At 44.6% G+C, this 23,101-nt stretch overlaps 1 pseudogene; it reads left to right on the forward strand.

The window, feature by feature from the left end:
• Positions 1-475: 475 nt before the first annotated feature.
• Positions 476-594, forward strand: LOC134912742 (5S ribosomal RNA; annotated as a pseudogene).
• Positions 595-23,101: the final 22,507 nt, after the last annotated feature.

The following is a 23,101-nucleotide window of genomic DNA, read 5'->3' on the forward strand; positions in this document are numbered from 1 at the left end:
TGGAATGCTCTTGCAAAAAGAAGTACGTGGGCAAGACCAAAAGACCATTAAAGATGAGGATCCAGGAACACATAAGGAATATCAAGAATAAGGTGGAGAGCCATACTGTTTCTAGACATTTCACATTACAGCATAACTCCAACCCTGAGGATCTCACGTTCAAGGCGATTGAGCATGTATGTCTGGGAGAGAGAGGAGGCGACCTCGCGAACAAACTCTCGAGAAGGGAGATGTACTGGATATTCCAGCTACAGACCTTGCAACCTACGGGTCTGAACGAGAGCTATGAGATTGCACCTTTTCTATGAGGTACTGTATCCTCCAATACTCCCTTTTTCCTTTGTCGCCACAATTTGTCTTCTGCACATTCCTTCCCTTTTGGGTGTCCATGTCACACTATATTAAAGTAATTGAATCATCAGGGCTTGTGTGTTAATTTGCGATCGGGTTTCTGGCGATAAGATGTTTGCCTTTCGTGTACAGTCAAACCACACTGGTACGCCCAATCTCGTCCGATCTTGGAAGCTAAGCAGTGTTTGGGCCTGATCAGTACCAGTGAGGGGGACTGCCTGGGAAGATCAGGTACTGTAAGGACTGACAAATAACGTCAAGCTAACCAGTGACCAATCCATTACCACATGATATTAACCAGGTTGACACCATTTATGACTCACCTTTGAATTATAACACTATGAATTCTCTAAATATCATCACCTTCCCAGCATCACTCTCATATTGTTTATATATCCTTTATTAGGTCAATACTCTGCGCTTGGTTCTTCCCCCCTTCTTTTTCCTCACAATCTTTGGGGTTGTAATCTTACAACCATTTCTCTTCTTTTTTCTAATCTCAATAATTAGTGGCACTTGCAAATCCTCTTATCACCTATGTATGGCTTTGTAACAGGATGTCACTTTCCAGATACACATTGGTAGCATTGTGTGTCTGTCACTTTAATGTATATTATGTGGGCTAGTATTATTCCCTCATATAATAGTTTCCAGCATGTTTTATCTGCAACAAAGAAACCAGTACATAGATTTTACCATATCTTTTCTGTTTGTGTTTTTATTTATATGGATCCGTCGTCATGGATACCGCTAAACCACGATTCTGGGTCTCCAAAGACTCCTTAAAGATGGCCACCGCATTTCCTTTATCCTCTATGGAGTTTCCCTCCAACAACATGGCCGCCGCAGCACTGAATAAGAAGGACATACACAGCATGGAGACCTAAACATAGACTGTTGCTATCTGGAGAGGCTGCAGGCACATGCGCAGTGAACGAGCAGCGCCGCCGGCGCATGTGCACTAGCAAAACCGGAAGTGGGGCGGAAGTACCTGGAGACACGTGACGCGTCACCTCCGTCACCGCAAGTGTGGCAGAAGTGCCGCAATTCATCACATTTTTACAGTTTTGAACATTCTTAACATCATTTGAGCCTTATAAACCACTCGGTTTTAATGTGTACATCCCTATGGTGACCTCCTTTGCCTTAGGCTATGTTTCAATTGAGTGTCCTTGATTTCTTTTAGGCTATATTTTTTCATTAGATCACATGATCAATTATGACATCACCAACCCTGAGCTAGTATACCAGGGGTATAAATAGGCATGTTATCTCATTCTGTCCTTACCCCTTGAAGAAGTCTGTTGTGACGAAACGTGTTGGTTTCACTGCAGTGACCCCCTTGCCTATTTTTAAAGATAAGTCAGAACTCCTTACCTTTTACAAAGACCTTTTATGTTTGTATATTTTTAACAATACTTTGAAGTACTTTTTATGTTGTGATCCACTTTTATGTGATATTAAAGCTCGTTTGGATTATTATATATTTTTTGGCTTTTAAATCTAAAAATTTTAGCAATTGCATTTTAAACAACACAAGTCGCCGGTACCCTTATCTCCCTTAGTCTCATGCTCTCTTCTATGCTATTATTAATTTCCTACTGTATTTCTCTTCCTATCAACCATTTTCCTATTCTGATTTATTTTGCCATTTTACTTCATTACTTCTCCTAGCAAAAGAACTGCACTGTATGCAGATGGTACAAAATGCAGCTCTCAGGTTTATAAACAAACAACCCCATTCCAGCCAAATAACACCCATTCTCTACTGCATGTCATTATCATTATTATACAGCATTTTGTCCAGATTATAGATAAAAAGGTTTCAGTGACCTTGAGACTAGGGATGTGTGGAAGGGTGGGTTTAAAAAAAAAATTCTGTATCGATTACGAGGATCGAGAAAAATTTGTGGGACCGCTCAAGAAGATGAGTGCCATTTAGTTTTTCAAAATCAGATAAAATCTTAGTCAGTAAACTGGTGCCTAGAGATTTTGTATTTATGCCCTTCAGGCATTCCCACAGAACACCACAGCAAAGTGCTCTGGCAGAGCTTTTTTCATACTCTTTGCTGCTGAGTAGCAGAATACAAAAGTTTTACCTTGGAATACACGCCCTGTTCACCATATAGTGTCATATAGTAAGTGCGCTCAACATAGCTGTATCATCTAAAATGCAGTAGTAGGGTATCTGTTGCCCTCTGCCTGTTGCAAACAAATACATGTAAAAACCCAGGAACAACCGCGTGCAGGTGGCTGGAGCTCGAATCCGATCCGTCGCCCACCCTGTCATGTTATAATGATCACTGCTCACTGTTCTAGTAAAGGACCAGGGGTGTAGTAGGGTATGCCGGCGGCCAGGCTCCCGGCGGCCAGCATACTGGCGCCGGAATCCTGACCGCTGGCATACCGACAGCTGGGCGAGCGCAAATGAGCCCCTTGCGGGTTAGCTGCGCTTGCCACGCTGCGGGCACAGTGGCGCGCTACGTGCGCCACACTATCTATTCTCCCTCCAGGGTGGTCGTGGACCCCTATGAGGGAGAAAAAGTGTCGGTATGCTGGCTGTCGGTATGCTGGCTGTCGGTATGCTGGCTGTCGGGATTCCGGCGCCGGTATACTGCCGACAGTCGGCTAACTGAAGACTACCCAAGGACCAGCTACACCCTGGCCACAACATGTTTAACTTGCTTCCTTCAGGCAGGCGTTACAGGGCCAGCCCAGCTAGGTCCACCAAAGTAACATAGTCGGTGAGGTTGAAAAAAGACTAGTAGTCCATCAAGTTCAACCTGAATTATATAGCATTCCCTATTCTATTTAGGTTAAGAGGCTATATCCTCGTATATCTTTCTCTGACGTCCTAGTGGATGCTGGGAACTCCGTAAGGACCATGGGGATAGCGGCTCCGCAGGAGACTGGGCACAACTAAAGAAAGCTTTAGGACTACCTGGTGTGCACTGGCTCCTCCCTCTATGACCCTCCTCCAGACCTCAGTTAGAATTTTGTGCCCGGCTGAGCTGGATGCACACTAGGGGCTCTCCTGAGCTCTTAGAAAAGAAAGTTATATTTAGGTTTTTTATTTTCAGTGAGATCTGCTGGCAACAGACTCACTGCTACGAGGGACTTAGGGGAGAAAGCGGACCTACCTGCTTGCAGCTAGCTTGGGCTTCTTAGGCTACTGGACACCATTAGCTCCAGAGGGATCGAACACAGGCCCAGCCTCGGTCGTCCGGTCCCGGAGCCGCGCCGCCGTCCCCCTTGCAATGCCAGAAGCAAGAAGATGTTCCTGAAAATCGGCGGCAGAAGACTTCGGTCTTCATTAAGGTAGCGCACAGCACTGCAGCTGTGCGCCATTGCTCCCCATGCACACCACACACTCCGGTCACTGATGGGTGCAGGGCGCTGGGGGGGGCGCCCTGGGGCTGCAATTAGAGTACCTTACTGGCAAAAGAACACATAATATAGTCATTAAGACTATATATGTGTAAAATCCCCTGCCATATATTCCATAAAAAAGCGGGAGAAGCCCGCCGAGAAAGGGGCGGGGCTATCTCCCTCAGCACACTGGCGCCATTTCCTCTCACAGCTCCGCTGGAAGGACGCTCCCAAGGCTCTCCCCTGCAGTTTCCAGACTTCATAGGGTAAAAAAGAGAGGGGGGGCACTAAATTTAGGCGCAGTATCTGTATATTAATAGCAGCTATAAGGGAAAAATCACTGTATGTATAGTGTGAATCCCTACATTATATATAGCGCTCTGGTGTGTGCTGGCATACTCTCTCTCTGTCTCCCCAAAGGACTTTGTGGGGTCCTGTCCTCAGTCAGAGCATTCCCTGTGTGTGTGCAGTGTGTCGGTACGGCTGTGTCGACATGTTTGATGAGGAGGCTTATGTGGAGGCGGAGCAGGTGCCGATAAATGTGATGTCACCCCCTGCGGGGTCGACACCTGAGTGGATGGTTATGTGGAAGGAATTACGCGACAGTGTCGACTCCTTACATAAAAGGTTTGACGACATAGCAGATGTGGGACAGCCGGCTTCTCAGCCTGTGCCTGCCCAGACGTCTCTAAAGCCATCAGGGGCTCTAAAACGCCCGCTACCTCAGATGGTAGACACAGATGTCGACACGGGTACTGACTCCAGTGTCGACGATAATGAGACTAGTGTACATTACAATAGAGCCACCCGTTACATGATTACGGCAATGAAAAATGTGTTGCATATTTCTGATATTACCCCAGGTACCACAAAAAAGGGTATTATGTTTGGGGAGAAAAAACTACCAGTGGTTTTTCCCCCATCTGATGAATTAAATGAAGTGTGTGAAGAAGCGTGGGCTTCCCCCGATAAAAAACTGGTAATTTCTAAAAAGTTACTAATGGCGTACCCTTTCCCGCCAGAGGACAGGTCACGTTGGGAGACATCCCCTAGGGTGGATAAAGCGCTCACACGTCTGTCAAAAAAGGTGGCACTACCGTCTCCGGACACGGCCGCCCTAAAGGAGCCTGCAGATAGAAAGCAGGAGGCTATCCTGAAGTCTGTATATACACACTCAGGTATTATACTGAGACCGGCTATTGCTTCAGCATGGATGTGCAGTGCTGCAGCTGCGTGGTCAGATTCCCTGTCGGAAAACATTGATACCCTAGACAGGGACACTATATTGCTATAGAGCATATTAAAGACGCTGTCTTGTACATGAGAGATGCACAGAGGGATATTTGCCGGCTGGCATCTAAAATAAACGCAATGTCCATTTCTGCCAGGAGAGGATTGTGGACTCGGCAGTGGACAGGAGATGCAGATTCTAAAAGGCACATGGAAGTATTGCCTTACAAGGGTGAGGAGTTGTTTGGGGATGGTCTCTCGGACCTTGTTTCCACAGCGACAGCTGGGAAGTCAGCATTTTTACCCCATGTTCCCTCACAGCCAAAGAAAGCACCGTATTATCAGGTACAGTCCTTTCGGCCCCAGAAAGGCAAGCGGGTTAGAGGCGCGTCCTTTCTGCCCAGAGGCAGAGGTAGAGGGAAAAAGCTGCAACATACAGCCAGTTCCCAGGAACAAAAGTCCTCCCCCGCTTCCTCTAAGTCCACCGCATGACGCTGGGGCTCCACAGGCGGAGCCAGGTATGGTGGGGGCCCATCTCAAGAACTTCAGCGACCAGTGGGCTCGCTCACGGGTGGATCCCTGGATTCTACAAGTAGTATCTCAGGGGTACAAGCTGGAATTCGAGACGTTTCCCCCTCGCCGTTTCCTCAAATCTGCCTTGCCGACAGCTCCCCCGGACAGGGAGGCAGTGCTGGAGGCGATTCACAAGCTGTATTCTCAGCAGGTGATAATCAAGGTACCCCTCCTTCAACAAGGACGGGGTTACTATTCCACAATGTTTGTGGTACCGAAACCGGACGGTTCGGTGAGACCCATTTTAAATTTAAAATCCTTGAACACTTATATAAGAAGGTTCAAGTTCAAGGGGCGGTGATTGCAAGCCTGGACGAGGGGGATTCCATGGTATCACTGGACATCAAGGATGCTTACCTACATGTCCCCATTTACCCTCCTCACCAGGAGTACCTCAGATTTGTGGTACAGGACTGTCATTACCAATTCCAGACGTTGCCGTTTGGTCTGTCCACGGCACCGAGGGTATTTACCAAGGTAATGGCCGAAATGATGATACTCCTTCGGAGAAAGGGAGTTTTAATTATCCCGTACTTGGACGATCTCCTTATAAAGGCGAGGTCCAGGGAACAGTTGTTGATCGGTGTAGCACTAGCTCGGGAAGTGCTACAACAGCACGGCTGGATCCTGAATATTCCAAAGTCGCAGCTGGTTCCTACAACGCGTCTACTGTTCCTGGGGATGGTTCTGGACACAGAACAGAAAAAAGTATTTCTCCCGGAGGAGAAGGCCAAGGAGTTGTCATCTCTAGTCAGAGACCTCCTAAAACCAAAACAGGTGTCGGTGCACCACTGCACGCGAGTCCTGGGAAAGATGGTGGCTTCTTACGAAGCAATTCCATTCGGAAGGTTCCATGCAAGGATCTTTCAGTGGGATCTGTTGGACAAGTGGTCCGGATCGCATCTTCAGATGCATCGGCTGATAACCCTGTCTCCAAGGACCAGGGTGTCGCTGTTGTGGTGGCTGCAGAGTGCTCATCTTCTAGAGGGCCGCAGATTCGGCATACAGGACTGGGTCCTAGTGACCACGGATGCCAGCCTTCAAGGTCGGGGGGCAGTCACACAGGGAAGAAACTTCCAGGGACTATGGACAAGTCAGGAGACTTCCCTACACATAAATATTCTGGAACTAAGGGCCATTTGCAATGCCCTAAGTCAGGCAAGACCCCTGCTTCAACACCAGCCGGTGCTGATCCAGTCAGACAACATCACGGCGGTCGCCCATGTAAACCGACAGGGCGGCACAAGAAGCAGGATGGCAATGGCAGAAGCCACAAGGATTCTCCGATGGGCGGAAAATCATGTGTTAGCATTGTCAGCAGTGTTCATTCCCGGAGTGGACAACTGGGAAGCAGACTTTCTCAGCAGACACGACCTCCACCCGGGAGAGTGGGGACTTCATCCAGAAGTCTTCCAAATGATTGTACACCGGTGGGAAAGGCCACAGGTGGACATGATGGCGTCCCGCCTCAACAAAAAGCTAAAAAGATATTGCGCCAGGTCAAGGGACCCTCAGGCGATAGCTGTGGACGCTCTGGTAACACCGTGGGTGTACCGGTCGGTGTATGTGTTCCCTCCTCTGCCTCTCATACCCAAGGTACTGAGAATAATAAGAAGGAGAGGAGTAAGTACTATACTCATTGTTCCGGATTGGCCAAGAAGAGCTTGGTTCCCAGAACTTCAAGAAATGATCTCAGAGGAACCATGGCCTCTGCCGCTCAGACAGGACCTGCTGCAGCAGGGGCCCTGTCTGTTCCAAGACTTACCGCAGCTGCGTTTGATGGCATGGCGGTTGAACGCCGGATCCTGAAGGAAAAGGGCATTCCGGAGGAAGTTATCCCTACGCTTATTAAAGCTAGGAAAGAAGTGACCGCAAACCATTATCACAGCATATGGCGGAAATATGTTGCGTGGTGTGAGGCCAGGAAGGCCCCAACGGAGGAATTTCAGCTAGGTCGATTTCTGCACTTCCTACAGTCAGGGATGGCTATGGGCCTAAAATTGGGTTCCATTAAGGTCCAGATTTCGGCTCTATCGATTTTCTTCCAAAAAGAACTGGCTTCGCTACCTGAAGTTCAGACATTTGTTAAGGGAGTGCTGCATATTCAGCCCCCTTTTGTGCCCCCAGTGGCACCTTGGGATCTCAACGTGGTGTTGGATTTCCTAAAGTCGCATTGGTTTGAACCACTTAAAACCGTGGAACTAAAATATCTCACGTGGAAAGTGGTCATGCTGTTGGCCTTGGCTTCGGCCAGGCGTGTGTCAGAATTGGCGGCTTTGTCTTGTAAAAGCCCTTATCTGATTTTCCATATGGATAGGGCGGAATTGAGGACTCGTCCCCAATTTCTCCCAAAGGTGGTTTCAGCGTTTCATTTGAACCAGCCTATTGTGGTGCCTGCGGCTACTCGTGACTTGGAGGACTCCAAGTTGCTGGACGTAGTCCGGGCCCTAAAAATCTATGTTTCCAGGACAGCTGGAGTCAGAAAGACTGACTCGCTATTTATCCTGCATGCGCCCAACAAGTTGGGTGCGCCTGCTTCAAAGCAGACTATTGCTCGCTGGATCTGTAGCACGATTCAACTTGCACATTCTGCGGCTGGACTGCCGCATCCTAAATCTGTAAAAGCCCATTCCACGAGGAAGGTGGGCTCTTCTTGGGCGGCTGCCCGAGGGGTCTCGGCTTTACAACTTTGCCGAGCAGCTACTTGGCCGGGGTCAAACACATTTGCTAAATTCTACAAGTTTGATACCCTGGCTGAGGAGGACCTAGAGTTCACTCATTCGGTGCTGCAGAGTCATCTGCACTCTCCCGCCCGTTTGGGAGCTTTGGTATAATCCCCATGGTCCTTACGGAGTTCCCAGCATCCACTAGGACGTCAGAGAAAATAAGATTTTACTCACCAGTAAATCTATTTCTCGTAGTCCGTAGTGGATGCTGGGCGCCCGTCCCAAGTGCGGATTGTCTGCAATACTTGTATATAGTTATTGTTTAACTAAAGGGTTATTGTTGAGCCATCTGTTGAGAGGCTCAGTTATATTTCATACTGTTAACTGGGTATAGTATCACGAGTTATACGGTGTGATTGGTGTGGCTGGTATGAGTCTTACCCGGGATTCAAAATCCTTTCCTTGTTGTGTCAGCTCTTCCGGGCACAGTATCCTAACTGAGGTCTGGAGGAGGGTCATAGAGGGAGAAGCCAGTGCACACCAGGTAGTCCTAAAGCTTTATTTAGTTGTGCCCAGTCTCCTGCAGAGCCGCTATCCCCATGGTCCTTACGGAGTTCCCAGCATCCACTACGGACTACGAGAAATAGATTTACCGGTGAGTAAAATATTATTTTTTCCATTAGAAATTTGTCTAACCCATTTTTAAACGCATTTACTGAGTCTGCCATTACAACCTTCTCTGGCAGTGTATTCCATATTCGTATTGCCCTAACAGTGAAGAATCCCTTCCTGCGCTGAGTACAAAATTTCCTGACCTCAAGCCTTAGCGGGTGTCCAAGCGTTTTGTGTAGAGGTCTCTTAGTAAACAACTCACATGATTGCTCCACATATTGCCCCTTTATATTTGTAAATATTAATCATATCTCCTCTTAGTTGTCTCATTTCTAGTGTAAACATATCTAATCTAGAAAGCCTCTCCTCATAGTCCAGTGTCTCCAACCCCTTAATCAATTTGGTAGCTCGCCTCTAAACCTTTTCAAGTTCTAATATGTCTCTTTTATAGTGTGGTGCCCAGAACTGTACACAATACTCCAAATGCGGCCATGCCAATGATTTGTACAGTGGCAGGATTATGCTCTCATCCCTTTTCTCAATTCCCCTTTTAATGCATGCTAACACATTATTTGCCTATGTTGCTGCACTTTGACATTGTGTGTTGCAGCTAAATCTACTAACAATGAACACCCCCAAATCCTTTTCTAATACAGTTTCCCCTATTATTTCCCCATTTAATTGTTAGGTTGCATGTTTATTCTTAGTCCTAAAGTGCATAACTTTACATTTTTCCACATTAAACCTCATACACCATTTCATTGCCCAAACTTCCAGTTTAGCTAAATCGCTCTGAAAAGTCTCCACATCCACATCTCACTTTATTACCCTACATATTTTAGTATCATCTGCAAAAATTGACACTGTGCTTTCTAGTCCTTATCCTAAATCATTAATAAATATATTAAATAATTGTGGCCCCAGCACAGAACCCTGCAGTATTACAATAATTACTTTAGCCCAGGTGGAAAACATCCCATTAATCACCACTCGCTGTTCCCTGTTATCAAGCCATTTACTCACCCATGTACAAATTGTGTCTGCTATACCAAGCTCTCTTAATTTGAAAATCAGCCACCTGTGAGGTACTGTGTCGAAAGCTTTTGCAAAATCCATATAAACCACATCTATTGCGTTACCCTGATCGAGATTGTCGCTTACTATCTCATAGAAGCTATTCAAATTAGTTTGGCATGACCTATTTCTCACAAAACCATGCTGGTTCTTATTAAAAGCATGGGAGTTCTCCAAGTAGTCCTGTATGCTGTCCCTTAGTATACTTTCAAATAGTTTCCCCACTATTGATGTCAGACTAACCAGTCTATAGTTACCAGGATGAGGTTTAATACCCTTTTTATTAGTGACGTACACCGGAAATTTTTCGGGTTTTGTGTTTTGGTTTTGGATTCGGTTCCGCGGCCGTGTTTTTGTTTCGGACGCGTTTTGGCAAAACCTCACCGAAATTTTTTTGTTGAATTCGGGTGTGTTTTGGATTCGGGTTTTTTTTACAAAAAAACCCTAAAAAACAGCTTAAATCATAGAATTTGGGGGTAGTTTTTATCCCATAGTTTTATTAACCTCAATAACCATAATTTCCACTCATTTCCAGTCTATTCTGAACACCTCACACCTCACAATATTATTGTTAGACCTAAAATTTGCACCGAGGTCGCTGGATGGCTAAGCTAAGCGACACAAGTGGCCGACACAAACACCTGGCCCTTCTAGGAGTGGCACTGCAGTATCAGGCAGGAAGGCACTTCAAAAAAATTGTCCCGAAACAGCACATGATGCAAATAAAAAAAGAGGCGCACCAAGGTCGCTGTGTGACTAAGCTAAGCGACACAAGTGGCCGACACAAACACCTGGCCCATCTAGGAGTGGCACTGCAGTGTCAGGCAGGATGGCACTACAAAAAAAATTGTCCCCAAACAGCACATGATGCAAACAAAATAAGAGGCGCACCAAGGTCGCTGTGTGACTAAGCTAAGCGACACAAGTGGCCGACACAAACACCTGGCCCATCTAGGAGTGGCACTGCAGTGTCAGGGAGGATGGCACTTCAAAAAAATTGTCCCCAAACAGCACATGATGCAAAGAAAAATGAAAGAAAAAGAGGTGCAAGATGGAATTGTCCTTGGGCCCTCCCACCCACCCTTATGTTGTACAAACAGGACATGCATACTTTAACGAACCCATCATTTCAGCGACAGGGTCTGCCACACGACTGTGACTGAAATGACTGGTTGGTTTGGGCCCCCACCAAAAAAAGAAGCAATCAATCTCTCCTTGCACAAACTGGCTCTACAGAGGCTAGATGTCCACCTCATCATCATCCTCCGATTCCTCACCCCTTTCACTATGTACATCCCCCTCCTCACAGATTATTAATTCGTCCCCACTGGAATCCACCATCTCAGGTCCCTGTGTACTTTGTGGAGGCAATTGCTGCTGGTGAATGTCTCCACGGAGGAATTGATTATAATTCATTTTGATGAACATCATCTTCTCCATATTTTCTGGAAGTAACCTCGTACGCCGATTGCTGACAAGGTGAGCGGCTGCACTAAACACTCTTTCGGAGTACACACTGGAGGGAGGGCAACTTAGGTAGAATAAAGCCAGTTTGTGCAAGGGCCTCCAAATTGCCTCTTTTTCCTGCCAGTATACGTACGGACTGTCTGACGTGCCTACTTGGATGCGGTCACTCATATAATCCTCCACCATTCTTTCAATGGTGAGAGAATCATATGCATTGACAGTAGACGACATGTCAGTAATCGTTGGCAGGTCCTTCAGTCCGGACCAGATGTCAGCACTCGCTCAAGACTGCCCTGCATCACTGCCAGCGGGTGGACTTGGAATTCTTAGCCTTTTCCTCGCACCCCCAGTTGCGGGAGAATGTGAAGGAGGAGATGTTGATGGGTCACGTTCCGCTTGACTTGACAATTTTCTCACCAGCAGGTCTTTGAACCTCTGCAGACTTGTGTCTGCCGGAAAGAGATATACAACGTAGGTTTTAAATCTAAGATCGAGCACGGTGGCCAAAATGTAGTGCTCTGATTTCAACAGATTGACCACCCGTGAATCCTGGTTAAGCGAATTAAGGGCTCCATCCACAAGTCCCACATGCCTAGCGGAATCGCTCTGTTTTAGCTCCTCCTTCAATGTCTCCAGCTTCTTCTGCAAAAGCCTGATGAGGGGAATGACCTGACTCAGGCTGGCAGTGTCTGAACTGACTTCACGTGTGGCAAGTTCAAAGGGTTGCAGAACCTGGCACAACGTTGAAATCATTCTCCACTGCGCTTGAGTCAGGTGCATTCCCCCTCCTTTGCCTATATTGTGGGCAGATGTATAGGCTTGAATGGCCTTTTGCTGCTCCTCCATCCTCTGAAGCATATAGAGGGTTGAATTCCACCTCGTTACCACCTCTTGCTTCAGATGATGGCAGGGCAGGTTCAGGAATGTTTGGAGGTGCTCCAGTCTTCTGTTCGCGGTGGCTGAATGCCGAAAGTGGCCCGCAATTCTTCGGGCCACCGACAGCATCTCTTGCACGCCCCTGTCGTTTTTTAAATAATTCTGCACCACCAAATTCAATGTATGTGCAAAACATGGGACGTGCTGGAATTTGCCCAGATGTAATGCACGCACAATAATGCTGGCTTTGTCCGATGTCACAAATCCCCAGGAGAGTCCAATTGGGGTAAGCCATTCTGCGATGATCTTCCTCAGTTGCCGTAAAAGGTTGTCAGCTGTGTGCCTATTCTGGAAAGCGGTGATACAAAGCGTAGCCTGCCTAGGAACGAGTTGGCGTTTGCGAGATGCTGCTACTGGTGCCGCCGCTGCTGTTCTTGCTGCGGGAGGCAATACATCTACCCAGTGGGCTGTCACAGTCATATAGTCCTGAGTCTGCCCTGCTCCACTTGTCCACATTATATAGTACAAATATGGGGTGGTATTTATCGATGTACAGGGCGCATGTATTAAATATAAAACATTAAATACATCCCTTAGGTTACTGGAGAGGTGGCGAATCCTTAGTGTGATAGCTTGATGGATTATTCTGGTGTTTTCTTCCTCCTCTCATACAATCATGTAAGGATCCAAATGTTCATAAAAAACAGAAAGTAGAGAGAGAAATGTGTAGGACAGTTTTTCCACCAATCGATTATTTCCACAACCTTAGGAACAAAAAGGCGTACCCCACTCACACAGAAACAAGTGAGTGGAAACCCATAAAGGTATCTTTACATCAGTAGGAATGTTAGAGATTAATTTGCAGGGGCGTACCCAGAACTCACACAGGTGAAGTGATGGAAATTCCCATAAGGGTATCTTTAGTAAACCTTCAAATATTCATCAGATGCGTACCCCAACTTACACAGACAATGGTTAGGACATGTGCATAAAGGTATCTTTCAAATATTCAACCAGCAAGCAAGATGCGTACCACAACTCACTAGATATGAAGATGTTCAACTCCTATAATGGTATCTTTATCCACGGGCTTAAGCAGTTTTTCCACACAGGATACACAGAAAAGACCAGGAAAAAAGTTCCACTTTCTCAGTTTAAAATGAAGGGTTTATTTCCCAATGATATTAAAATGTGATAATACAATTATCACAAAAATAAACAAAAATTCAAACACTAAAAAGACAGGTCCGATTTTTTTTTTTAAAAACGTCCCAGGTTACTCACAGTACTAATTGTTCAACGCGTTTCGGTCTTTCAAGAGGACCTTTTTCAAGAACTGTTTGTACTGTGTGGAATCTGGATATTTATGCTATAGACATCCAATGGGTGAGTAGCAGGAAATTACATCATTAATTGATTACTAAATTACATCACTTCAAAACTTCAGCAAAATATATAAATGCTTTATACAGAGTAAACCTCCCATGTATTAAATACTATTTTAGTTATTTGATATAAATTATAGGGCCTTAAAAGGTCTTAATTCGACCTTAAAGTACAGAACCGCTAGGAATCATGGGTGATGTAGTACGAATGGGCGAAAGTGCATGCCCATATAAGGAGATCCGCCGGATGTTCAAGGTTCTAATGGATAGGGAGAGAAGGGCTATAACAGTGAAATAATAACCATACATACATTAAGAGGGAAGTGCAGAAGCAGAGCATTCTGTCCGTCCTGGAGAGGGTCAGGTTGGGAGGTACGCTGGAGCGCCATCACCCTGCCAGAACAAACAGCCGGGAGAGGAGTGTTATCAGCACTGGCAGCGAATAGGCTGTGATTGAAGGTGTATGTCAGTGAGGCGGGGGACGTGCTGCTGTCGGTGAGGCGGGGGACGTGCTGCTGTCGGTGAGGCGGGGGACGTGCCTGCTGGCGGTGAGGTGGGGGACGTGCCTGCTGGCGGTGAGGCGGGGGACGTGCTGCTGGCGGTGAGGCGAGGATAGGCTGCTTGCCTGTATTTAGAATAGAAGTGTTAGTGAATGGAAGAAAACATTTTGTTGAAAAGCGGTACAGTGAATTCCATGCACTCCATAAAAAGCTTAAGAAAAGCATTAAAACCCCAGAGATGCCCTCAAAACATGTGAGGAACTGGATCCCTAAAGTGCTGGAGCAGAGGCGGCAAGGACTGGAATCGTACCTACAGGCTGCTGTTTTGGAGCCCTACTGTATAAGTTGGTCCACATAAGAGGAACATAAAGAAACCGATTTGTGCCTGAAAACCAAGCATACATAAGGGACGTATCAAACCTTGATATTTTTATTCTGTAAAGTGTTATTCGTTGTCATTTGGCGCCCCATATAGTATATATCAAAATTTTTTACTGCATTATATTTTTGAGGAGTGGGAACGTCCTCTTTCGATATATACTGTTAAGGCAGCCTATTCTGCGCACTAGTGAGGAGTTCCATTTACCTCCATTCACAATACTTCGCGTTGAACAATTAGTACTGTGAGTAACCTGGGACGTTTTTAAAAAAAAAAAAATCGGACCTGTCTTTTTAGTGTTTGAATTTTTGTTTATTTTTGTGATAATTGTATTATCACATTTTAATATCATTGGGAAATAAACCCTTCATTTTAAACTGAGAAAGTGGAACTTTTTTCCTGGTCTTTTCTGTGTATCCTGTGTGGAAAAACTGCTTAAGCCCGTGGATAAAGATACCATTATAGGAGTTGAACATCTTCATATCTAGTGAGTTGTGGTACGCATCTTGCTTGCTGGTTGAATATTTGAAAGATACCTTTATGCACATGTCCTAACCATTGTCTGTGTAAGTTGGGGTACGCATCTGATGAATATTTGAAGGTTTACTAAAGATACCCTTATGGGAATTTCCATCACTTCACCTGTGTGAGTTCTGGGTACGCCCCTGCAAATTAATCTCTAACATTCCTACTGATGTAAAGATACCTTTATGGGTTTCCACTCACTTGTTTCTGTGTGAGTGGGGTACGCCTTTTTGTTCCTAAGGTTGTGGAAATAATCGATTGGTGGAAAAACTGTCCTACACATTTCTCTCTCTACTTTCTGTTTTTTATGAACATTTGGATCCTTACATGATTGTATGAGAGGAGGAAGAAAACACCAGAATAATCCATCAAGCTATCACACTAAGGATTCACCACCTCTCCAGTAACCTAAGGGATGTATTTAATGTTTTATATTTAATACATGCGCCCTGTACATCGATAAACACCACCCCATATTTGTACTATAGATTGTTTTTTTTGTAAAACTAGGTGATTTTTACACTGGTTTTTATAGTGGACGGGCTGCAGTGCGCCATACGAATAAATAGTTCAGAACAAAACCTTTCCACTTGTCCACATGTCCGTGGTTAAGTGGACATTGGTTACAACTGCATTTTTTAGGACACTGGTGAGTCTTTTTCTGAGGTCTGTGTACATTTTCGGTATCGCCAGCCTAGAGAAATGGAACCTAGATGGTATTTGGTACCGGGGACACAGTACCTCAATCAAGTCTCTAGTTGGCTGTGAATTAACGGTGGATACCGGAACCACGTTTCTCACCGCCCAGGCTGCCAAGGCCTGAGTTATCTGCTTTGCAGCAGGATGACTGCTGTGATATTTCATCTTCCTCGCAAAGGACTGTTGGACAGTCAATTGCTTACTAGAAGTAGTACAAGTGGTCTTCCGACTTCCCCTCTGGGATGACGATTGACTCCCAGCAGCTACAACAGCAGCGCCAGCAGCAGTAGGTGTTACACTCATGGATGCATCAGAGGAATCCCAGGCAGGAGAGGACTCGTCAGACTTGCCAGTGACATGGCCTGCAGGACTATTGGCTTTCCTGGGTAAGGAGGTTATTGACACTGAGGGAGTTGGTGGTGTGGTTTGCAGGAGCTTGGTTTCAAGAGGAAGGGATTTAGTGGTCAGTGGACTGCTTCTGCTGTCACCCAAAGTTTTTGAACTTGTCACTGACTTATGATGAATGCGCTGCAGGTGACGTATAAGGGAGGATGTTCCGAGGTGGTTAACGTCCTTACCCCTACTTATTACAGCTTGACAAAGGCAACACACGGCTTGACACCTGTTGTCCGCATTTGTGTTGAAATAATTCCACACCGAAGAGGTGATTTTTTTGGTATTTTGACCAGGCATGTCAATGGCCATATTCATCCCACGGACAACAGGTGTCTCCCCGGGTGCCTGACTTAAACAAACCACCTCACCATCAGAATCCTCCTTGTCAATTTCCTCCCCAGCGCCAGCAAAACCCATATCCTCATCCTGGTGTACTTCAACAGTGACATCTTCAATTTGACTATCAGGAACTGGACTGCAGGTGCTCCTTCCAGCACTTGCCCCAGGGGGCGTGCAAATGGTGGAAGGCGCAAGCTCTTCCCGTCCAGTGTTGGGAAGGTCAGGCATCGCAACCGACACAATTGGACTCTCCTTGGGTATTTGTGTTTTAGAAGAACGCACAGTTCTTTGCTGTGCTTTTGCCTGCTTAAGTCTTTTCATTTTTCTAGCAAGAGGATGAGTGCTTCCATCCTCATATGAATCTGAACCACTAGCCATGAACATAGGCCAGGGCCTCAGCCGTTCCTTGCCACTCCGTGTGGTAAATGGCATATTGGCAAGTTTACGCTTCTCATCAGATGCTTTCAATTTTGATTTTTGGGTCATTTTACTGAACTTTTTTTGGGGGATTTTACATGCTCTCTACTATGACATTGGGCACCGGCCTTGGCAGACGACGTTGATGGCATTTCATCGTCTCGGCCATGACTAGTGGCAGCAGCTTCAGCACGAGGTGGAAGTGGATCTTGATCTTTCCCTATTTTAACCTCCACATTTTTGTTCTCCATTTTTTAATGTGTGGAATTATATGCCAGTATCAATAGCAATGGCCTACTACTATATTTACTGCGCACAACTGAAATGCACCACAGGTATGGATGGATAGTATACTTGACGACACAGAGGTAGGTACAGCAGTGGCCTTCCGTACCGTACTGCTATATATAGTATACTTTTGGTCACTGTGTCAGCAAACTGCAAAACTAAAATGCACCACAGGTATAGAATGTAGATGGATAGTATACTTAATGAATGATGACACAGAGGTAGGTACAGCAGTGGCCTTCCGAACTGATATATATAGTATACTGGTGGTCACTGTGTCAGCAAACTGCAAAACTAAAATGCACCACAGGTATAGAATGTAGATGGATAGTATACTTAATGAATGACGACACAGAGGTAGGAACAGCAGTGGCCTTCCGTACTGCTATATATAGTATACTGGTGGTCACTGTATCAGCAAACTGCAAAACTAAAATGCACCACAGGTATAGAATGTAGATGGATAGTATACTTAATGAATGACGACACAGAGGTAGGTACAGCAGTGGCCTTCCGTACTGCTATATATAGTATACTGGTGGTCAGTGTATCAGCAAACTGCAAAACTAAAATGTACCACAGGTATAGAATGTAGATGGATAGTATACTTAATGAATGACGACACAGAGGTAGGTACAGCAGTGGCCTTCCGTACCGTACTGCTATATATAGTATACTGGTGGTCACTGTGTCAGCAAACTGCAAAACTAAAATGCACCACAGGTATAGAATGTAGATGGATATTATACTTAATGAATGACGACACAGAGGTAGGTACAGCAGTGGCCTTCCGTACCGTACTGCTATATATAGTATACTGGTGGTCACTGTATCAGCAAACTGCAAAACTAAAATGTACCACAGGTATAGAATGTAGATGGATAGTATACTTAATGAATGACGACACAGAGGTAGGTACAGCAGTGGCCTTCCGTACCGTTCTGCTATATATAATATACTGGTGGTCACTGTGTCAGCAAACTGCAAAACTAAAATGCACCACAGGTATAGAATGTAGATGGATAGTATACTTAATGAATGACGACACAGAGGTAGGTACAGCAGTGGCCTTCCGTACTGCTATATATAGTATACTGGTGGTCACTATGTCAGCTAACTGCAAAACTAAAATGCACCACAGGTATAGAATGTAGATGGATAGTATACTTAATGAATGACGACACAGAGGTAGGTACAGCAGTGGCCTTCCGTACTGCTATATATAGTATACTGGTGGTCACTGTGTCAGCAAACTGCAAAACTAAAATGCACCACAGGTATAGAATGTAGATGGATAGTATACTTAATGAATGACGACACAGAGGTAGGTACAGCAGTGGCCTTCCGTACTGCTATATATAGTATACTGGTGGTCACTGTATCAGCAAACTGCAAAACTAAAATGCACCACAGGTATAGAATGTAGATGGATAGTATACTTAATGAATGACGACACAGAGGTAGGTACAGCAGTGGCCTTCCGTACCGTACTGCTATATATAGTATATTGGTGGTTACTGTGTCAGCAAACTGCAAAACTAAAATGCACCACAGGTATAGAATGTAGATGGATAGTATACTTAATGAATGATGACACAGAGGTAGGTACAGCAGTGGCCTTCCGTACTGCTATATATAGTATACTGGTGATCACTGTGTCAGCAAACTGCAAAACTAAAATGCACCACAGGTATAGAATTTAGATGGATAGTATACTTAATGAATGACGACACAGAGGTAGGTACAGCAGTGGCCTTCCGTACCGTACTGCTATATATAGTATACTGGTGGTCACTGTGTCAGCAAACTGCAAAACTAAAATGCACCACAGGTATAGAATGTAGATGGATAGTATACTTAATGAATGACGACACAGAGGTAGGTACAGCAGTGGCCTTCCGTACCGTACTGCTATATATAGTATACTGGTGGTCACTGTGTCAGCAAACTGCAAAACTAAAATGCACCACAGGTATAGAATGTAGATGGATAGTATACTTAATGAATGACAACACAGAGGTAGGTACAGCAGTGGCCATCCGTACCGTACTGCTATATATAGTATACTGGTGGTCACTGTGTCAGCAAACTGCAAAACTAAAATGCACCACAGGTATAGAATGTAGATGGATAGTATACTTAATGAATGATGACACAGAGGTAGGTACAGCAGTGGCCTTCCGTACTGCTATATATAGTATACTGGTGGTCACTTTATCAGCAAACTGCAAAACAAAAATGTACCACAGGTATAGAATGTAGATGGATATTATACTTAATGAATGACGACACAGAGGTAGGTACAACAGTGGCCTTCCGTACCGTACTGCTATATATAGTATACTGGTGGTCACTGTGTCAGCAAACTGCAAAACTAAAATGCACCACAGGTATAGAATGTAGATGGATAGTATACTTAATGAATGACGACACAGAGGTAGGTACAGCAGTGGCCTTCCGTACTGCTATATATAGTATACTGGTGGTCACTGTGTCAGCAAACTGCAAAACTAAAATGCACCACAGGTATAGAATGTAGATGGATAGTATACTTAATGAATGACGACACAGAGGTAGGTACAGCAGTGGCCTTCCGTACCGTACTGCTATATATAGTATACTGGTGGTCACTGTGTCAGCAAACTGCAAAACTAAAATGCACCACAGGTATAGAATGTAGATGGATAGTATACTTAATGAATGACGACACAGAGGTAGGTACAGCAGTGGCCTTCCGTACCGTACTGCTATATATAGTATACTGGTGGTCACTGTGTCAGCAAACTGCAAAACTAAAATGCACCACAGGTATAGAATGTAGATGGATAGTATACTTAATGAATGACGACACAGAGGTAGGTACAGCAGTTGCCTTCCGTACCGTACTGCTATATATAGTATACTGGTGGTCACTGTGTCAGCAAACTGCAAAACTAAAATGCACCACAGGTATAGAATGTAGATGGATAGTATACTTAATGAATGACGACACAGATGTAGGTACAGCAGTGGCCTTCCGTAACGTACTGCTATATATAGTATACTGGTGGTCACTGTGTCAGCAAACTGCAAAACTAAAATGCACCACAGGTATAGAATGGAGATGGATAGTATACTTAATGACGACACAGAGGTAGGTACAGCAGTGGCCTACTGTACCGTAATGCTATATATTATATACTGGTGGTCACTGGTCTGCAAAACTCTGCACTGTACTCCTCCTATATAATATTATACTGGTGGTCCCCAGTCCCCACAATAAAGCAGCACACTGAGCACAGATATGGAGTGTTTTTCAGGCAGACAACGTATACTGGTGGTCACTGTCAGCAAAACTCTGCACTGTACTCCTGCTATATAATACAGCTGCTCCCCAGTCCTCACAATTAAGCAGTGTGAGCACAGATATATGCAGCACACTGTGAGCACAGATATGGAGCGTTTTTTTCAGGCAGAGAACGGATAACTGGTGGTCACTGATCAGCAAAACTCTGCACTGTACTCCTCCTATATACAGCTGCTCCCCAGCCCTCCCCACAATTAAGCAATAGTGCACAGCACAATCAAGTTCAACAATAACGGAGAGGACGCCAGCCACGTCCTCTCCCTAACATTTCCAATGCACAAGTGAAAATGGCGGCGACGCACGGCTGCTTATATAGAATCCGAATCTCGCGAGAATCCGACAGCGGGATGATGACGTTCGGGCGCACTCGGTTTACCCGAGCCATACGGGAGAATCCGAGTATGGCTCGGACCTGTGTAAAAAGGGTGAAGTTCGGGGGGGTTCGGTTTCCGAGAAACCGAACCCGCTCATCACTACTTTTTATATATTGGGACTACATCCAGTATAAGCCAGTCCTTTGATTCCATACCTGATCTAAGTGACTCAGTGAAAATCAGATACAGCGGACTTGCTATTTCAGCACTTAGCTCCATCAGAACCCTAGGATGTAGGCCATCTGGACCAGGAGCTTTATTAGTCTTAATTTTTTTTAAATCATTCATGGACTACTTCCTCAGACAGATATGTATTAAGCAATGGGCCTTTATCAATACTATTGTTATTGTTACTCACTAATTCCACAATCTGGTCCTCTCTAGTAAACACTGATGAGGAAAATTTGTTCAATTTTACAGCTTTTTCATTGTCGTCATTTATCAGGAATCCCAGTTCGCTTTTTAATGGTCCTATATTCTCTTTTTTTAGCCTCTTACCATTTTTGTACTTAAAGAATTTTTTAGGGTTTGTTTTACTCTTCTTGCTTTTCGTTTTCTCGTTTAGCGCCTCTGATTTCCTTTTTGCATTTTTTGTTACAATCCTTGTAGTACTGGAATGACTCCTCCTTCCCGTCTGATTTGAAAGCTTTGAAAGCTAACCTCTTTTATCCATTTCTTCCTTAACTTTTTTGTTTAACCACATTGGTTTGAATCTAATACTCTTATTTTTACTGCACAAGGGAATGCACATATGGGTATTTGTCAAGCATCGTTTTAAAAACATCCCACATTTCGGCCGTGTTTTTTCCCTGAAACAAAGATCCCCAATCCATGTCCTTTAGTGCATTTTTCAGAATGTTAAAATTTGCTTTTTTAAAGTTAAGACTCTTAGTTGTACCCTTAGAGTACTGCTTTTGAATGCTAATGTTGAATGTGATCATATTATGAGCACTGTTACCCAAGGTCTTGCCTACTGCAGTATTCGCTATTGTTGTTCGTTAGTACCAGGTCCAGTATAGTCCCTAGTCTGGTTGGTTCCTCGACTAATTGCGACAAGCAGTTATCCTTTAGCATATTAAAGAACCTTTTACCCCTAGCTCTATTACATGATGCGCTGGCCCAAATTATGTCTGGATAATTAAAGTCCCCATTGATTAGGACCTCCCCCATCCCTGTAGCTTTCTAGATTTGCTTCAAGAGTTGCACTTCCTCAGTCGAACTAATATCAGTTGGATTATAACATGCCCCTATTAAAAGTTTTTCTGTACTTTTCTTTCCCATAGAAATTTCAACCCATAATGTCTCCACAATATCTCCAGTTCCCTCATAAATACCCTCCTTTAAGTATGGTTTTAGAAATAGTTTAACATAAAGACACCAGAAACCTCAACAGTTTCTTTCCCCAAGCGGCCCACCTGCTTAACTCCTGAACATTGACTGACTAGACATACATGTAACTCACTAGTGTCCCTACAGTATACCTATCTGTATGACTTTACTTGCCCCCCCACCCCACCTGCTTATCTGTTGCCTACTTGGCTGTTGTATAGCAAACCAAATACAAATTTCTAGTATACGCAAGTATAGCTGGCCAATAAAGCTGATACTGATTCTGATTCTGATTGTAATATTTTTAGAATCAAACTTTGGCATTGCTCCATGTGACCAGAGAGTATACCTTGTACAAACTTACTATGCTTTACTTAAGCATGTGTACTCAGAAAGAGTTTTAAGCACAGAAGGTAACCTTGTGAGTGATCATATAGGAGGCTACTTCCTCAAAATGTGGAAAAGATTATTTTAATAAAAAATGAACTACACATTCCACGACCTTACCAGCCAATTATGTTATGTTAAAGTACAGAGACTTTTTTTATGGTGGATTCCCATGGGGATGAGTTAATAATGTGTGATAATGATGTTAACACTGGTGAGGGTGAGGATGAGATTGATAATGATGTCATCTCATTGTAGAGAAAAGATTATTAACAACACCATTAGCTGCCTTAAGCCCATTGGTAGCATGTTTTGTGGTGGTCCAAACAAAACAAGCACTTTAGTCACAAAAGTGTCAGTCCCTGTTACTGAAGTGCTTGGTTTGTTAAACTGTGCATGTCCATTGTAATATTCAACATAAGGGTGGATGGGGCAATTCCATGTTACACCACTTTTCTTTTCTGCCACTTCTGTATACCTGTGGTGCATTTTAGTTTTGCAGTTTGCTGACAGTGACCA

The sequence above is a fragment of the Pseudophryne corroboree genome, chromosome 4, assembly GCF_028390025.1.
Source record: "Pseudophryne corroboree isolate aPseCor3 chromosome 4, aPseCor3.hap2, whole genome shotgun sequence".
Classification (NCBI taxonomy): Eukaryota; Metazoa; Chordata; class Amphibia; order Anura; family Myobatrachidae; genus Pseudophryne; species Pseudophryne corroboree.